Source organism: Papio anubis, chromosome 2 (assembly GCF_008728515.1).
Source record: "Papio anubis isolate 15944 chromosome 2, Panubis1.0, whole genome shotgun sequence".
In the NCBI taxonomy this organism is placed as follows: domain Eukaryota; kingdom Metazoa; phylum Chordata; class Mammalia; order Primates; family Cercopithecidae; genus Papio; species Papio anubis.
In genome coordinates, this window is record NC_044977.1 from 167,166,748 (window position 1) to 167,187,024 (window position 20,277).

Here is a 20,277-nt window from a genome sequence, read left to right on the forward strand (position 1 = left end):
AATTGTTTGGTGATATTAACTGAATTATGAGACATATTATTTTTGTTTATAAATTATTATATTAAATACAAAATAAAATGGTTAAGTGCAGTAATAGTCAAGGGTCACAAAAGCCTGAAAAGACTAGGATGTGTGTGTGTTGTGTGTATGTGTATACGTATATATGTATAAGTGTGCATGTGTGTTTGCTTATATACATGTTTATCTGTGTAACAGTATGATAGCAGTAGAAATGGAGAAATAAAACTACTGGTTGATTGGATATTTACTCTCTTCTAGGCAGTGTTCTGGATACTTTATAGTTATTCTTCCATTCTCTGTATACGTTACATTCAATACATTTAGGGGTTAATGATGCATCCAAATACAGCAATGTTTTGTCACTAGATTCTTTCTGATTTGGTATACTTGGTGGTTTTAAAATCAATACATACTTCATTTTTTGACAGTGCCTTTACTTTTTGAAGTTAGTATAAATGAGTATAAATGCTGTTTAAGTATAAACAAATCTTTTAGTCCTAGAGGAAGACTGAAATTAGCATATATAGTAAACATCTTTACTTAGAAAAAAAAGTTATTTTTGTTTGTGGTTTTCTAGATTTAAGAAATGTGTCTATGTGTATAGTTACACAAATATGTTATCTCAAATCATTATTTACAGTGTATTAAAATGGATATTTTACATAATTTCAAATATAGTATGTACAGGGACTAGCATTAAAGCTGCAAATAGTTGAGTCCAGGTCTACCAAAAGTGGAGACAAGACTCTTTCTCCTTTTTCCAGAAAGAAAAATTGTCAATTATGTCCTGCCTCTTCTATCTTTGCCTAGAGTAAATTTCTATCAGTATTTGCAACCAATCAGCTTAATGCTCTATTTATCTTATTGAGAGATGACTTCTCTTTAATTTTTATAGGTTAATTAATTTAGATAACTAGATAATATGGAAGCATCTAAATGCATGGAAACCAGAAGAATTTCTCTGACTGCCTCGGGTTACCTGATCATGGCTATCACACTGTGAATTCTGAAGGAAGCGGACTCTAAGAATGAGTTTGGCATGCACTAAGTCTATTGGGGAATATTCTTGGGAAGGAAGGAAGCAGGAGTAGGCAGAGGGAGAATTGGGCTGCTTGGGTCATTCTATCCAAACCCCTCCAATAAAAGAGCATGCAGCTTTCTTCAGCTAGGCAGTACTCAAGGGGAATATCAGCTAGGGCGTTCTGCTGACAGCACTATCAGTAGCTGGGAGAAAAAGTCCATCATTCCTGAAGGGCAAGCCCATGGTATCTTACAATATCCACCAAAAAGACCAATAATATGTCAATTTCTGAGAAATTAATTATCGAGCTAATAACACAAGAGAAGGCAAAATGGTAAGAATTTATTCATCCTAGAGACAAATGAGTAGATATCACAACATAATGATCAGGAAAAGAAGCCAGTCACAAAAGAGTATACATGTTATAATTACATTTTCCTAAGATTAAAGCAAGTGAAGCACACAGATGCACGCGTGCACACACACACACACACACACACAGAGCTAAAATTAATGTGTGGGTTTTAGAAGTCTCAAGATAATGTTTACATTTAGTTTTCTTTTTCTAATTTGGTAGATTTCTGTCATTAATTTGTTAATTTTGTTGTTATTTACAAGTATAAAGAATTTTTAAGCAAAAGAATCTATACTTAATTTAGTATGTGTATTTATTTATTTAAGAAGCATAGTAAGCCGGGCGCAGTGGCCTTTCTTTCCTTCCTGTAATCCCAGCACTTTGGGAGGCTGAGGCGGGTGGATCTCTTGAACTCAGGAGTTGAGGACCACCCTGGGCAACATGGAGAAACTCCATCTCTACTAAAATACAAAAAATTAGTTAGGCGTGGTAGCACGAGCCTGTAGCCCCAGCTACTCAGGAGGCTGAGGCACGAGAATCGCTTGAGCCCCAGAGGCGGAGGTTGCAGTGAGCTGTGATTGCACCACTGCACTCCAGCATGGGCCACAGAGTAAGACTCTGACTCAAAAAAAAAAAAAAACGAGGAAGAAGAATAATAATAAACATAATTGAAGTCTATACTAGGGCTCCATAAGAATTCTTTTTTTATTTAAGAGGAATCTATCAGTATTTTAAGTGTTTAAAATGCTGTTTTGTGGAAATTCAGTTGGGCAGAAGCCAATCTTTGGTCAGATGAGTATAAGCAGGTAGGAAAATGGAAGTGAGATTACCTGAGCTGAAAGGGAAAATGTGGAATTGGAGCTGTGGGGCCTGAAACCAACACTGGAAAAGATGTTACTAAATACTAAATACTAAAGACAGCTAACATATGACGATCGGGATGATTTTTCACAGAAGGAGAACTATGGTAACTGCCATATACTGAACACTTTCACGGGCCAGACACTCTGATAAGTATTTTAAAAATATTATCTAAAATTTAAGAACAAAGAAGATTTATTTTTTTGAAGTTTTACTGAGGAAGGCATTGAAGCTCAAAATAACTAAGTAGTATGCCTAAAGTCACAAAACAAAGTGTTTCAGTCAAAAGTCAATTGAAGTCAATTCCAAAGAAAGTTTATACTCTTCACACAAGGTAATAACAACCTGGAGGTGATTTAAAAATATATATACACACACACACATATATATATACACACACACATATATAAAATAAATGTATTTAGTCACAACAGCTGTGACACAAACCATAAGAAATAGGCAACCTCAAATGAGAGAAGATCTGATTGACTAGTCATTCAATTCTAAGGCCATTCTGCACAGGCATTACACATACTTTGGTTTCCTTTTTTCTCATTTTAATCAGCGGGAGAATTTACTTGGAAGCAAAATCTGTGGTTTCTTAACTATTATTACCCACCTGAAGTCATCATTTCTGTTTATTACATCATAATCATCTCTACTTGCCACCAATTGTACATTCCCAAAGAGGAAATTATGATTTCAAGTGAAGACGATGGAACAGAAACAGATGTGCTACTAAAAGAGAGACATCCTATTATTCTAGAAATGTACTCCATAATGAAGAACAAGGGAAAAAAGATCAGAAGGTATTGTCATATATCAAAATAAAGTCTGTTCTAGCAGCAGGATTACATTTAAAAAGAAAGATCTGCTGATGTTTCCATGCACCATTCATAGCGCTTTATGCTTGACATTTGTGTACTAGAGAAATAGCAAAATTAGACAAAAAAATTCCATATGCACAATTTTTGGCAAATCTCTTACTCTAGCCTTTGCAGCAATTTCTTTTATCCTCATTTTGTCTAGTCACCCCATATTGACCCTACTTCCAATTGCGGCACTTCTGTGTGGTTCTGCCTTTCTTTTTCCCAAGACCTCCATTGAATTGCACCACCAGCTATTTTAGAGGTCTTCATAAAATATCTGTGTCTTTTAACCCTAACAAAGTGAAGCTGACAGAATGAAGACTGTGTAACTATTCAAATTATTTTTCAAAACTGATGTTTGTGGTTACTGGGACTGGGAAGCATGTGTTTTATATCAATTCACTCATGAAAGCAGTATTCACTTAGGTGGGGCATGGTGGCTCATGCCTGTAATCCCAACACTTTGAGAGGCCAAGGATCACGAGGTCAGGAGTTTGAGACCAGTCTGGCCAACATGGTGAAAACACGTCTCTGCTAAAGATACAAAAAATCAGCTGGGTATGGTGACACGTGCCTGTAATCCCAGGTACTCAGGAAGCTGAGGCAGGAGAATCGCTTGAACCCGGGAGGCAGAGGTTGCAGTGAGCTGAGACTGTGCCATTGCACTCCAGCCTGGGTGGCAGGGCGAGACTCCATTAAAAAAAAAAAAAAAAAAAAGCAGTATTCACTTAATATGTGTCAGACAATGTCTGATAAACTATAGGTACAGAGATTAAAGACCTGTTACATAAATTCAACGAGTCCATAGTAAAGTGAGACAGTTAAGGTAGTAGATAATCACAAAGCAGTGGCTCAGTGCTATGACAAAGAGATTCACTATGTCTGATGGAAACTTCTTATAAATACAGATGAAGAGGTTAATTCAGACTGACTGGGAAAGACTAAAAATGAGCTAAACAGTGTTTGAAAGGTACAGAGATAAAATAAAGCACGAATGTGTTAGGGACAGAGTCAAGTAGTAATATAAATATATTTAGGCTGTTCGTTGTGGAAGCATCTGATGAAGATATCAAGGGGGGTAAGGAAGGACTTAATGAGCTTTTCAATCAAAATCAATGTGCACAGACTTTTGTCCTATCTCTAGAGTCACTCTCAGAAAATTCCTAAACTAAACCTGCTGCTGGTGTTCCCAAAGCCCATGAAGGCCCAGTGAGGACCACTGTATTTTCTTCTCCATGAGCTGCCCTTTTATCTCCCTTTGAATTTCCTAGGCTTGGAATAGCTTGTGCTATTTTTATGCCAACAGCAACATTGCCATCTCCTTTCCATTTCTCTCTGTTAATTTCTCCTTTCCTGTTGACACAGTAAATTGACTTTGATTAAATAAATTCAACTTATTTTTAACATCATTATACCTGAAAAATCCCTGTAGTGATATTGCATCATATCCATATCTTCTGCTCACATTCAGGGAAAAGGATGATATGAGATACACATACCAGGGGGGCATGAATCTTGAGAACTGTCTTAGAATTCTACCTACCACATGGACTATCCCGTAATGCCTATCACACAGTTCTTTAGGCAGTAGATAATATATATCTGTTCATGGATTTAAGATATGCATTGCATAGCTTCAAAATTATATATAGTATATAAAAAATTAAATAATATTTACCAAAGTTACATAAATAACATGTTTAAATGTTGTACTATTTCTTCTCCTCCCAGGGAAAAAGGCCCTTAAGTTCTATGTAGGTCTATATTTATTTAATCTTCATAAATCATAATAGCTAATACTATTTGACTCTTTCCACATTGTCTGTGCCTTCTGTCAAATGTGAAATTATTTAATGATTTGAACAGTCTTGAGTCCTGGAGGTGAGGCAGAATGGGCTTGGGTTTGTGGGCAGATTCATCTTGATTTTCAGAATCTACAATGAATCTATTATAGGAAGAAATTTATGATTGTTCTAAGGGGAGAAAATGTTCTAATTTCTTTAAATATTTATCTTGGGGAAGAAGTTAAGGACTCCAAACATTTCTTTCTTTAATCCAGGCACTCATGAACAAGTGTTCTTCTATTGTTTTTGTGTGAACACAAACGAAAAAATAAGCATATGCTAATTCTCAGCAAAGTATGTACTGATACTTCATGTTCAGCTTTCTTACTAAAAACATGCAACCTACATAACTGCAAAGTTTGGCTTGTCTGAAGTACAAACATAAAGGTCATAAACTGTTCATTATCCATACTGTTCTCAGGATTGCTATATTGATATTTTGTATTATTAAGGAACTTAAATGCTATGTGGGAATTTTTTATACTGGTCTCCAATAATCAGCATATGCAATGAACACATAAGCAGAAGACTTACAAAACTTATATTTTATTAAATCCCATACAAAGAGAGATAAAAAAAGAAAATAAATTTTACTGTAAATCTATTATGTGCATCTACAGAAATGTGAATGTAAGTGAAAACTGATGGCTACTCTAACACCACTTTACCATAATTTGTATTACAGAGCAAAGTTTCATATGTCTATGTAGTTCAGAGAGTGATGCTGACAAAAAGCGACAGACAGGTATAATAGTTGTATTAGTCTGTTCTCACACTGCTAATAAAGACACACTAGAGACTGGGTAATTTACAAAAGAAAGCGGTTTAATGGTCTCACAGTTCCACATGGCTGGGGAGGCCTCACAAGCATGGTGGAAGGTAAAGGAGAAGCAAAGGCATGTCTTACGTGGTAGCAGGCAAGAGAGCTTGTGCAGGGGAACTCCCATTTATAAAACCATCAGATCTCAAGAAATTTATTCACTACCATGAGAACAGTATTGGGGAAACCCCCCCGCCATAATTCAATTATCTGCACCTGGCCCCACCCTTGACAAGTGGGGATTATTTTCTGATTTTTAACGGTCATGCCAAGACTACTTTGCCTGTATTCTCTAAATGAAACAAAGCCAGGATCATAGTACATCTGTTTACATAATGGTTTACTAAATATTTTTTACCAACTATTGAGACTCACTGTTCAGAAAAAAGAATTGAATATTCTTGATTTTCAAGGTGAGTTGTAATAATCTTCATCAGATGTTTCCACAACCAACAGCCTAAATATATTTATATTACTACTTGACTCTGTCCCTAACACATTCGTGCTTTATTTTATCTCTGTACCTTTGCAAACACCGTGTAGCTCATTTTTGGTCTTTCCCAGTCAGTCTATATCAATAGTGCAGCATGGGTTTTGTCAACTATTTGAAAAAATACTTCAAAATGAAATAAGTGACATTGGCTGTTACATTTCCATTAATATATACTGGCATACCTGATTTGATTGCAATTCACTTTACTGTGCTATACAGATATGCTTTTTTACAAATTGAGGTATGTGGATAAAATGCATCTAGTAAGTCTTTGGTGCCATTTTTTTCCAATAGTGTGGGCTCACTTTGTGTTTCTGTGCCACATTTTGGTAATTCTCAACATATTATTTCAGTCATTTTAATTGTTATATCTGTTATGATGATCTGTGGTCAGTAATCTTTGAAATTGCTATTGTAGTTGTTTTGGGGTACTAAGAAATGCATCCATATGAGACAGCAAATTTAATCCATAAAGGTAGAGTGTGTTTTGACTCCTCTACTGGTTGACTGTTCCTTCATCCCTCTCGTCCTCTTTGGACCTTCCTATTTCCTGAGATACAATCATATTGAAATTAAGCCAATTAATAATCCTACAATGGCATGTAAGTGTTCAGGTGAAAGGAAGAGTCACATGACTTACACTTTAAATCAAAAGCTAGAAATGATTCAGCTTAGTGAGGAAGGCATGTTGAAAACCAACATATGCCAAAAGCTAGGTGTCTAGATGTCACCAAACAGCTAGTGAATTTGGGAATGAACAGAAAACATTCTGAGGAAAATTAAAAGTGCCACTGCGGTAAACACACAAATAATAAGAACGCAAAACATCCTTATTACTGATATGAAGAAAGTTTTACTGATCTGGACAGAAGATCAAACTAACCACAACATTCCCTTAAGACAAAGCCTAATCCAGAGCAAGGACTTTAACTCTTTTCTTTTTTTTTTTTTTTTTAATTTATTTATTATTATTATACTTTAAGTTCTAGGGTACATGTGCATAACGTGCAGGTTTGTTACATATGTATACTTGTGACATGTTGGTGTGCTGCACCCATCAACTCGTCAGCACCCATCAACTCGTCATTTACATCAGGTATAACTCCCAATGTAATCCCTCCCACCTCCCCCCTCCCCATGATAGGCCCCGGTGTGTGATGTTCCCCTTCCTGAGTCCAAGTGATCTCATTGTTCAGTTCCCACCTATGAGTGAGAACATGTGGTGTTTGGTTTTCTGTTCTTGTGATAGTTTGCTAAGAATGATGGTTTCCAGCTGCATCCATGTCCCTACAAAGGACACAAACTCATCCTTTTTTATGGCTGCATAGTATTCCATGGTGTATATGTGCCACATTTTCTAAATTCAATCTGTCACTGATGGGCATTTGGGTTGATTCCAAGTCTTTGCTATTGTGAATAGTGCTGCAATAAACATACGTGTGCATGTGTCTTTATAGCAGCATAATTTATAATCCTTTGGGTATATCCCCAGTAATGGGATGGCTGGGTCATATGGTACATCTAGTTCTAGATCCTTGAGGAATCGCCATACTGTTTTCCATAATGGTTGAACTAGTTTACAATCCCACCAACAGTGTAAAAGTGTTCCTATTTCTCCACATCCTCTCCAGCACCTGTTGTTTCCTGACTTTTGAATGATCGCCATTCTAACTGGTGTGAGATGGTATCTCATTGTGGTTTTGATTTGCATTTCTCTGATGGCCAGTGATGATGAGCATTTTTTCATGTGTTTGTTGGCTGTATGAATGTCTTCTTTTGAGAAATGTCTATTCATATCCTTTGCCCACTTTTTGATGGGGTTGTTTGTTTTTTTCTTGTAAATTTGTTTGAGTTCTTTGTAGGTTCTGGATATTAGCCCTTTGTCAGATGAGTAGATTGCAAAAATTTTCTCCCATTCTGTAGGTTGCCTGTTAACTCTGATGGTAGTTTCTTTTCCTGTGCAGAAGCTCTTTAGTTTAATTAGATCCCATTTGTCAATTTTGGCTTTTGCTGCCATTGCTTTTGGTGTTTTAGACATGAAGTCCTTGCCCATGCCTATGTCCTGAATGGTACTACCTAGGTTTTCCTCTAGGATTTTTATGGTATTAGGTCTAACATTTAAGTCTCTAATCCATCTTGAATTAATTTTCATATAAGGAGTAAGGAAAGGATCCAGTTTCAGCTTTCTACTTATGGCTAGCCAATTTTCCCAGCACCATTTATTAAATAGGGAATCCTTTCCCCATTTCTTGTTTCTCTCAGGTTTGTCAAAGATCAGATGGCTGTAGATGTGTGGTATTATTTCTGAGGACTCTGTTCTGTTCCATTGGTCTATATCTCTGTTTTCATAACAGTACCATGCTGTTTTGGTTACTGTAGCCTTGTAGTATAGTTTGAAGTCAGGTAGCGTGATGCCTCCAGCTTTGTTCTTTTGACTTAGGATTGTCTTGGAGATGCGGGCTCTTTTTTGGTTCCATATGAACTTTAAAGCAGTTTTTTCCAATTCTGTGAAGAAACTCATTGGTAAACTTGATGGGGATGGCATTGAATCCTGAGTACCTTGGCAGTATGGCCATTTTCGTGATATTGATTCTTCCCATCCATGACATCGGTATATTCTCCATTTGTTTGTGTCCTCTTTTATTTCACTGAGGCAGTGGTTTGTAGTTCTCCTTGAAGAGGTCAGCACATCCTTAGCAAAGTTGGATTCTTAGGTATTTTATTCTCTTTGAAGCAATTGTGAATGGAAGTTCGTCCCTTGGTTAGCTCTCTGTTTGTCTGTTACTGGTGTATAAGAATGCTTGTGATTTTTACACATTAATTTTGTATCCTGAGAGTTTGCTGAAGTTGCTTATCAGCTTAAGGAGATTTTTGGGCTGAGACAATGGGGTTTTCATCATACAATCATGTCATCTGCAAGAGGGACAATTTGACTTCTTCTTTTCCTTTGAATACCCATGGTTTCCTTTCTCTTGCTAATTGCCCTCATGGAACTTCCAACACTAATGTTGGACAGAATTGAGGGTGAGAGGGCATCCTGTCTGTGCCAGTTTTTCAAGAATTTTTTCCAGTTTTGCCCATTCCAATTATGATATTGGCTGTGGGTTTGTCATAAATAGCTCTTATTATTTAAGTACGTTCCATCAATGCCACCGAATTTATTGGCGTTTTTTAGCATGAAGAATTGTTGAATTTTGTCAAAGCCTTTTCTGCCATCTATTAAGAGATAATCATGTGGATTCTTGTCTTTGGTTCTGTTTATATGCTGGATTATGTTTATTGAAGTTTGCGAATGTTAGACCAGCCTTGCATCCAAAGGTAAACCCACACTTGATCATAGTGGATAAGTTTTGATGTGTTGCTACGAATCGGTTTGCCAGTATTTTATTGAGGATTTTTGCATGCGATGTTCATCAGGGATATTGGTCTAAAATTCTCTTTTTGCGTATCTCTGCCAGGGCTGAGGTATCAAGGATGATGTTGGCCTCATAGATGAGTTGGGGAGGATTCCCACTCTTTTTCTATTGATTGGAATAGTTTCAGAAGGAATGGTACCAGCTCCTCTTATGCCTCTGGTAGAATTCAGCTGTGAGATCTGCATCTGGTCCTGGACTTTTTGGTTGTAGGCACAATGAAATGTGCCTCAATTTCAGAGCTACTATTGAGATCTGTTCAGGGGATTCAACTTCTTCCTGGTTTAGTCTTGGAAAGAGTGTAAGTGTCAGGAAATTATCCATTTCTTCTAGATTTTCCAGTTTGTTGCATAGAGGTTTATAGTATTCTCTGATGGTAGTTTGTATTTCTGTGGGGTTGGTGGTGATAATCCTTTATCATTTTCATTCGTCAATGTGATTCTTCTCTCTTTCTTCTTTATTAGTCTTGCTAGTAGTCTGTCAATTTTGTTGATCTTTTCAAAAACCAACTCCTGGATTCATTGATTTTTGGGAGGGTTTTTGTGTCTCTATCTTCAGTTCTGCTCTGATCTTAGTTATTTCTTGCCTTCTGCTGCTTTGAATGTGTTTGCTCTTGCTTCTCCTAGTTCTTTTAATTATAGATGTTAGACTGTCAATTTTAGATCTTTCTGCTTTCTTGTGGGCATTTAGTGCTATATAATTTCCCTCACACACTGCTTTAAATGTGTCCCAGAGATTCTATGTTGTATCTTTGTTCTGATTGGTTTCAAAGAACATCTTTATTTCTGCCTTCATTTAGATTTATGTACCCAGTAGTCATTCAGGGTTGTTCAGTTTTCCATGTAGTTGAGTGGTTTTGATTGAGTTTCTTTGATCCTGAGTTCTAGTTTGATTGCACTGTGGTCCTGAGACAGTTTGTTATAATTCTGTTCTTGTACATTTGCTGAGGGGTGCTTTGCTTTGCAATTATGTGGTCAGCTTTCTGGAGCAAGAAGTCACGATGTGGTGCTGAAAGAATGTATATTCTGTTGATTTGGGGTGGAGGTTTCTATAGGTGTCTATGGGTCTGCTTGCTGCAGAGATGAGTTCAATTCCTGGATATCCTTGTTAACTTTTCTGTCTGGAACAGTCTGTCTAATGTTGACAGTGGAGTGTTGAAGTCTCCCATTATTATTGTGTATGGGGTCTAGTCTCTTGTTAGTCTCTAAGGACTTGCTTTATGAATCAGGTGCTCCTGTATTGGTGCCACTATATTTAGGAGGATTAGCTCTTTTACAGTAGAATTGATCCTTTACCATTATAGCAATGGCCTTCTTTGTCTCTTTTGATCTTTTGATGGTTTAAAAGTCTGTTTTATCCAGAGACTAGTATTGCAACCCAGCTTTTTTTTGTTCTCCATTTTGCTTGGTAAATCTTCCTCCATCCCTTTTGCAGACCTATGTCTTGTATGTCTCGTGTGAGATGGGTCTCCTGAATACAGCAGACCTTGATGGATCTTGACTCTTTTATCGGTTGCCCAGTCTCTGTGTCTTTTTTTAATTGGAGCATTTAGTCCATTTACATTTTAAAGGTTAAGATTGTTATGTGTGAACTTGATCCTGCCATTATATTAACTGGTTATTTTTGCTCCGTTAGTTGATGCAGTTTCTTCCTAGCCTCGATGGTCTTTACATTTTGGCATGTTTTGTGGCTGGTGCCGGTTGTTCGCCATGTTGGTGTATGGGGTCTCATAGGCAGGCCTAGTGGTGATAAAATCTCTAAGCATTTGCTTATCTGTAAAGGATTTTATTTCTCCTTCACTTATGAGCTTAGATTTGGCTGGATGAAATTCTGGGTTTAAAATTCTTTTCTTTAAGAATGTTGAATATTGGCCCCCACTCTCTTCTGGCTTGGAAGTTTCTGCCCGAGAGATCTGCTGTGAGTCCTGATGGGCTTCCTTTGTGGGTAACCGGGCTTTCTCTCTGGGCAGTACGGCAGTTCTTTAAGAATGTTGAATATTGGCTCCCCACTTCTTGGCTTGGAGTTTCTGTCGAGATCTGCTGTGAGTCTGATGGGCTTCCTTGTGTAACCCCATCTTCTCTCTCTGGCTGCTCCTTAAGATTTTTCTCCCATTTTGGGAACCTTGTGAATCTTGGCAATTATGTGTCTTGGAGTTGCTCTTCGGAGGAGTATCTTTGTATTCTCTGTATTTCCTGATTTGGAATGTTGGCCTGCCCTCACTAGGCTGGGGAAGTTCTCCCGATGATATCCCTGAAGAGTGTTTTCCAACTTGGTTCCATTTTCCCCTACTTTCAGGCACCCCAATCAGACGTAGATTTTGGCCTTATATAATCCTGAGCATTTCTTAAGATTTTTCGTTTATTTTCGTTTATTGATCCTTAATCGCTGATACTTTTCCAGTTGATCGAAGTCGTGGTTACTGGCTTGCATTTGTCAATGCATTGGTCATGAGCCATCTCTTTCTATTTTATTTAGACCTTTCTCTGTATCAATTACTCAGCTAACACTCCTTCCACTTTTTCAAGATTTTATTTTGTGTTAAAAATTTAATTGTTCTTTATTCTTGAGGAAATTACGGACTGAAGCCTTCTTCTCTCATCCTCACAAGCCATTCTCCGTCTTAGGCTTTGATCCATTGTTGGCGATGAGCTGGCGTGCCTTTTGTCGAGATGCTACTTTATTTTTGACTTCCAGCTGTCTCTTGCTTTTTCCCCATCTTTGTGGTTTTATCTGCCCTCTGGTCTTGATGATGGTGATGTACTGATGGGGTGTTTTGGTGTAGGTGTCCTTTCTGTTTGATAGTTTTCCTCTAACAGTCAGGACCCCCAGCTTGCAGGTCTGTTGAGATTGCTTGGAGGTCCACCCAGACCCTCTGTTTGCCTGGGTATCAGCAGCAGAGGCTGCAGAAGATAGAATATTTCTGAACAGCGCAGTGTACCTGTCTGATTCTTGCTTTGAAGCTTCCTCCTCAGGGGTGTACCCACCCTCTGTGAGTTGTGGGTGTCAGACTGCCTAGTGGGGATGTCTCTAGTTAGGGCTACTTCCAGGGTCAGGGACCCACTCTGAGCAGGCAGTCTGTCCTTCAGATCTCAACTCCATGTTGGGAGATCCACCGCTTCTTCAAAGCTGTCAGACAGAGTCATTTGCGCCTGCAGAGGTTTCTGCTGCTTTGCTATTGGTGTTTACTGTGCCTGTCCCCAGAGGTGAGTCTACAGAGACAGGCAGGCTGAGCTGCTGTGAGCTCCACCCAGTTCGAGCTTCCCAGCAGCTTTGTTTACCTACTTAAGCCTCAGCAATGGTGCCTCCCAGCCTCGCTAAGCTGCCTTTGCCGGTATATCACAGACTGCTGTGCTAACAATGAGGGAGGCTCTGTGGGCTTGGGACCCTCCCGCCAGGTGTGGGATATGATTCCTGATGTGCCTGTTTGCTTAAAGCGCAGTATTGGGGCAGGGAGTTACCCGATTTTCCAGGTGTTGTGTGTCTCAGTTCCCTGGCTAGAAAAGGGATTCCCTTCCCTCAAGACTTCCTGTGGCATGATGCCTCGCTCTGCTCAGCTGTCGCTGGTCGGGCTGCAGAAGCGACTAGCACGGATCGGCCCCGCACTCCCCAGTGAGAGATGAACCTTAGCACTCAGTTGAAAATGCAGAAATCACCGGTCTTCTGTGTCGCCGCTTGGGAGTTGGAGACTGAGCTGTTCCTATTCCTCGCCATATCTTGCCAGTAGGTTCAACTCTTTTCAATTCTTTTTTTTTTTTTTAACTCTTTCAATTCTATGAAGTCTGAGAGAAGTGAGAAATTACAAAAGAAAAGTTGAAGCTAGAAGAAATTTGTTCATGAGCTTTTAAGAAAATAAGCCCCCTCTATAACATAAAAGTGCAAGGTGGTGAAGCAAATACTGATGCAGAAGCTGCAGAAAATTATGGAAATGACCTAGCTAGGCACTGTTGAAGCTGACTACACTACACAAGATATGTTCACTGTAGACAGCAGCCTCTACTCAAAGAAGATACATCTAGGACTCTGCATAGCCATGAAAGAGAAGAAATTGATACCTGGCTTGATGCAAAACTTCAAAGTATAGAATGACTCCTCTCCTGGGGCCTAATGCATCTTGTGACTTTAAGTTGAGGGTTCAATGCTGGCTGAACATTCCAAAATCCTACAGCTCTTAACGGCTATGCTAAGACTACTTTGCCTTGTGTATTCTAAATGAAGCAAAGCCAGATCACAGTACATCTGTTTACATAATGGTTTACTAAATATTTTTACCAACCATTGAGACTCACTGTTCAGAAAAGAATTTCAAAACATTACTGCTCTTTTGTCAATGTTCACCCAAGAGTTCTTGGACGGAGATATACAAGAGATTACTGTCAAGCTTTCATACATTAATACACCTCTATTCTGAAGCCCATGGATACAGTAAGCACTTTTGATAAGTCTTATTTTTAAAAATACATTTCATAGGCCATATAGCCAACATAGATATTATCTCCTTTATGAATCTGTGGAAAAAACTGTATTGAAAACTTTTTAGAGCATTTATTATTCTAGATGCCATGTAAAGAACATTTTGATTCATGAACAATGTTTAGATATCAACATTAAGAGGCACATGGAAGAAGTCGCCAACCCTCGTGGGATGACTTTCAGGGTTCAAGACTTCAGTGAGGGAAGTCACTGTAATATGGTGGAAATAGCAACAGAACTAGAATTAGAAATAGAGCTTCAAAGATGTGAGTGAATTGCTGTAACTTCATAATAAAATCTGAACAGATGAGGAGTTGCTTCTATGGATGAACATAGAGTGATTTATTTAGATGAAATCTACTCCTGGTGAAATGCTGTGAACATTGCTGAAATGACAATGAAACACTTAGAATATAATAATATAAACCTACTTGGACAAAGCAGCAGCAGGATATGAGAAGATTGACTTGCCTTTGAAAGTCTCTACTGTGAGTAAAATGCCATCAAACAGCATCATATGCCACAGAAAATCTTTGTGAAAGGGAGAGTGATTCCATGTAGCAAAATTTATTAGCTCCTATTTTCAAGAAATTGCCACAGCCACTTCAGCTTTCTTGTAGCAACCACCACTCTGATCAGTCTGAAGCCATCAACATCAAGGCAAGATCCTCTACCAGCAAAAGTGAAGGCTCAGATGATCATCAGCATTTTTCAGCACAAAGTATTTTAATTAAGATAGGTATATATTCTTTAGACATAATTTTTTACATAGTTAATAGTCTACTCTACACTATAGTATACACATAACTTTATATCCACTCAAACCAAAAATTTGTGTGAGTCACTTTATTGTGATATCTATTTTATTGTAGTAACTTTGAACTGGACCTGCAAATATGTTTGAGATATTTGTGTATTAATATTTACAACTAATGCTGACCTAAATTACTAGGAATTGAAATGTTAACATTCGCTAAATTTTATTTTAATAATCAGTTAAATATTAGACATCACTGAAGAAATCCCAAATACTCAATGTATACAATGAGTGAAATGAAATGAGATATATGTGGTTAATAAGGAACACGAAACAAAAACCTATATAATTGCTTCTGCTGACGGAATTGGTACATTAATGGAGGGAAGGGATAATTCATATATTTTTTAATTTGGATTATTTTACATTTCTCAGTATATGGCTCAGGACATTTTAATTTAAAAGAATCTAAGCATACTGGCCTTGTTTGTTCTCGTAGTTTCACTTGGGAAACAACACAATATTTTTTAGAAGACAAACAGGGTTGCACTTAACATGGGTAGCATTCCATTAGAAATGACCGGAAGGGAAAAATAAAGAAGACACTCATGGAATGTATAATATATTGACAGATGCTATACATTAGATAAACATGCCAGAGGCATGAGCAAGGATGAATTGGGATTCAGCTCATAAATAGTGCATTGTTATGACAATGGGAAATTAGTTGAACCCTATATTCAAGTCTCAGAGAAAGAAAGTGCTCTAAAGATGATGGTCAAAATACTTCTTCTTCCTTTCTTATCTAGTTTGACCTCTCCTTCACATTTCCTTTTTCCTATAAGAATCCCATTTTGCTTTTAATCGATTTGTGCAAAGGACTAGTAAACCCTAAATACACCCCCTGAATTAGGTAGGATTTTTTTGTAGATAAGAATACTGGTGACTTAAACACAGTATACAGTAACTGCTTCTGGCCAACATTGTTTTCTCCCAGGCAACTAGAGTCCTAGTACATACAAAGATGATTCTTCCACATTCACACACACACACACACACACAAATCCTAAACATAGTTTTAAACTGAAAATCGAAAAATATATATATTTGGCCATTCTCCCTTTGCTATAAATAAATACTTTAGGTTGGGTAATAAGAAAAGAGTTTTAATTATTTATGGTTTTGGCAGGCTATACAGGAAACATAGAAGCTCTGCTCCTGGGGAGGTCCCAGGAAGCTTCCAATTATAGCAGAAGACAAAGGAGAAACAGGTATGTTACCTGGAGCAGGAGCAAGAGAGAAGGTGGGAAGGTGCTACACACTTTAAAACAACTCTAATTTTGTGAGAACTCACTCACCACTATGAGGACAATATCAAGAGGGATGGTGATAAACCAATCATGGAAACAGTCCTCATGATCTAGTCACTCCTCCTGGGCTCCATTTCCAACACTGGAGATTACAATTTGATGTGAGATTTGGGTAGAAACACAGATTCAAACCAATATCACCATAATTTTTGCCATAGTTAAAAAAGATTTTAAATTCTTTTCTTAAGTAACTGTTATTTATATTATATAAATAAGTGGCTAGCACTATTTCTTGAACCAAATACCAATAAATGAGAAGAAACAGAGAAGGCAATATCTGGTGATATTCTAGGCTCTTTCAGCAGCACAATGGGTATGGTGGGAGGGGAGTCACAAGAAGATTAATTTATAAATAAATATTTACATTGCTGGGTCTGTATGTATACTCAGTATACTCTTGGATAAATCTAACTATCTAGAAAAGTATACAGAAAGATGAAATGAATATGCCTTAAGGGAGAGGAAGAACGCTTTCTTTAGGAGCTAAGCCAAGATCTATATAGGCTAAATGTAACAGAAAGAAGAATTTATCATGAAAATAACAGAAATTGATCTGACCCACGGTGATGACTTGACGCTGGAAGAAAACCGCCAAAATTACTTCAATAGTTTTATCCTCTAGTGGATGGTTAAGCCAAAGTAGATAACATGGCAAAGTCTATTAATATGAACAACAATATGCTGGTAGAAAGATATGAAAGCCTTTAGGCCATTTTCATTATTATTCATTGACTAAAATCTGTTTGATATCTTAAAAAGGTCTTGAAGTTTATGAACACATTTTTCTGCAGTGTTCTAAGGCAAAAAAGAAAAAGAATAAAAGATTTTAAAATAAAAAAATTGTACTCCTGGAAGCAATTTTAATCATTTTCTCAGCAAATTGAACATTTGTATGTCTTATGGTGCAAATTCAACATAATAGCCTAAGATTTGTGTGTGGTAGTGAAAAATTCCTTGTTCCAGAATCATAGGTCTCAGGCTTAAAGTTTACAGCCCTTAAAAAGACTTGATACCCAAATTACATTCTGAGAGCATTTTAATCCCCTCTGTTGCATGTAAGCTGTGCTATAGCCAAAACAACTTAATAGCAGCAAGCACTCTGTCTTCCTCTTTCCTGACACCCCACATATTTTCTGAGTCCGCGTTTTTGTTCAAGAAAGTTCCAGCAACTTTTATACAGCCCTCTATCACCCCTTTGTAAATATCTTTACAGAAAAAATGCCTCAAACCCCTTTAGTGACTGAAATAAAAAAATACTTTCTCCCAAAACATGCTCTTCTTTATTCCCACTCTTGCTTAGTTATCAACAAATATTCCATTTTTGAGTTAAAAATGCCAGAGTCTAACTGACTTTCCTCCTCACTGGCCACATTCATTAAGCAAGTTCACTTAATTGTTACATTTATTTGGTTGAACCTTTGATATTTTTTTCCTCAATTTCACTACCCTTCTTTCAGATGTGACACTTCACTGGATATGCATGCTGTCCATATATGATTTCGCTGCTATAAAAAATACATTTTTGTATATACAAGCATCCTAATAGAGAGTAATGCTTTTAATGTTTTAAGAATTTTACATATGATATCCTTTTGAACCTACATTTTAAAGAGCAATCTTTTGTTTTGTTTCACTTAACATTGTATTTTTGTGATTTATCTATGCTGACATTTTTCCTGATTCAGTCATTTGGTGTTTCCCCATCAGATGACTAGACTATTTCCCATTGGTGGCATTCCATGGTGCCAATATTCTATTACAAACTATGCCCAAATGTTTTGGCTACATAAATGAGAGTTTCAAACCCTATACCTAGAAATAGAAACACTGGCTATAAGTCTTTTATATTTTTAAGTAACATAAGCTGTTACATTGCTTCCTATTGCTGTTAACAAATTACCACAAAGTTAGTGTAGCTTTGAATACTGAAAATTTATTATATTAGAGTTCTGCAGGCCAGGGTCTGAAGTGGGTTTCACTGGGCCTAAATCAAGGGATCAAGGGCCACACTTACCCAGAGGGTCGAGGAAGGATCTGTTTGCTTACTTTGCCCCACTTTCTGGGGGCTGCCTGTACTCCTTTGTTCCTGGTCCTCCATCTTCAAAGCCAGCAGTGTAGGATCTTTCAAGTCTCTCTGATACTGACTCCATTTACTTGTGTTATCACATCTCCTTCTTGACCTGACACTCCTACCACCCTTGAAGAGACTCCTATACCTAATATTGGGTCACTTACATAATTCAGGATTATCTTCCCAGCTCAAGATCTTTAACTTAATCATGTTTCAAAGACCCTCCTGCCATTTAAAGTAACACATTCACATGTTCAACAGAGATTAGAATGTAGAAATAATTAATGTAACAGCATTCAGCCTACCACAGGTATAAAGATCATCAAGTTACTAGGATATAATATCACTTTTTCTTCAATGCAGCTGTAGCACTTAAGTACTGCCTCCAGTGTTTCTATGCATTCATCAATACCTGGTGTTGTCAGCTTCTCTGGAAGGCATAAAACCTGAACTAATTGCTATTACTTATAACTTAAAATTTTGATGTAATTTGTTATACAAGAAAGTTGCAAAGAATAAAATGAACTCTTGTATATCATTATTTTACCTACATTCACCTAGTTTGCAATTTCACCCCATTTGGATACTAAGGTGTAAATGCATATTTATCTATATCCCTTTTATTCATAACCATTTTGGTATGTATTGCCTAAGAATAAAGATAATCTTTTATTCACTCACATTGCAATTATGTAAATCAGACATTTAATATTGATTTAATATTAATTAATCCCTCAGTCCTATTCAAATTTTGTCAGTTGCTTAATAATATAATACCCTTTATGCCTCTTGTTCCTTGATTCAGGACTCAATTCAGAATCACACGCTGCATTTTGTCATCTCTTCTAGATTCCCTTTCATTTGAAAAATTTCTTTGGTCTAATATTTGAAAGAATACAGGCCAGTTTTTCTATAGCATTTCTTTCAGTTTGGGTTTATCTAATATATCTCCATGATATTATTCAGGTTTTATATATTTTGGGGTATAAATACTGTAGAAATGATGTTATTTCCTTTCCTCAGTGCAGCTTTATCAAGAGGTACATGATATTTTTTCCCTAAATTTAGCGGATAATACATTTAGCCTTTTTTTTTTTTTTGACGGAGTCTCGCTGTCGCCCAGGCTGAGTGCAGTGGTCGATCTCAGCTCACTGTAAGCTCCGCCACCCGGTTCACGCATTCGCCTCAGCTCTCCCCGAGAAGTTGGGACTACAGGCGCTACACCGGGCTATTTTTGTATTTCTTAGTAGAGACGGGTTTCACCGTGTTAGCCAGGATGGTCTCGGGACTCGACCTCGGATCCGCCTTCCATCTCGCCTCCCTAAAGTACTGGGATTATATATTTGAGCTCATCACACTCGCCATACATTTAGTTTCTTATTTAGGTGGTTTCTGCTAGATTTCTCCACCATAATATTATAGACACCCCAGATATATCTCAGGCTCAATTGCAGACTACCAGATAAAGTGAATAATGCAACAAAGTGAGTCACACAAATGTTTTGGTTTCCAGTGTATATAAATGTTATCTTTACACTATCTTGTAGTCTATTAAGTGTGCAATAGCACTATGCCTAAAAAGCTATGTAAATATTTAAATTAAAAATACTGTATTGATAAAGAATACTAATAATCATCTGAGCCTTCAGCAAGTCATAATTTTTTTTGCTGGTGGAGGTTCTTGCCTTGATGATGATGCTGGCTGACTGATCAGAGTGGTGGTTATTGAAGACTGGGTGGCTGTGGCAATTTCTTAAAGTAAGACAACATTGAAGTTTGCCACTTCAATTGACTCTTCCTTTCACAAAACATTTCTCTGTGGCATGGTATGCTGTTTGATAGCATTTTACCCAAGTAGAACCTCTTTCAAAATAAGAGTGAGTATCTTAACCACTGCCACTGTTTAATTAAG

At 37.3% G+C, this 20,277-nt stretch overlaps 1 long non-coding RNA gene across 1 annotated transcript in view; it reads left to right on the forward strand.

Annotated features, from left to right (window-relative positions):
* The first annotated feature begins 2,114 nt into the window (after nt 1–2,114).
* The window catches only part of LOC108584707, a 32,116-nt gene continuing 13,953 nt past the window's right edge, over nt 2,115–20,277 (forward strand). The window contains exons 1-2 of the long non-coding RNA XR_001900145.3: nt 2,115–3,067; nt 16,114–16,195. This is a non-coding gene — a long non-coding RNA (uncharacterized LOC108584707). The remainder of the gene's footprint in view (nt 3,068–16,113; nt 16,196–20,277) is intronic.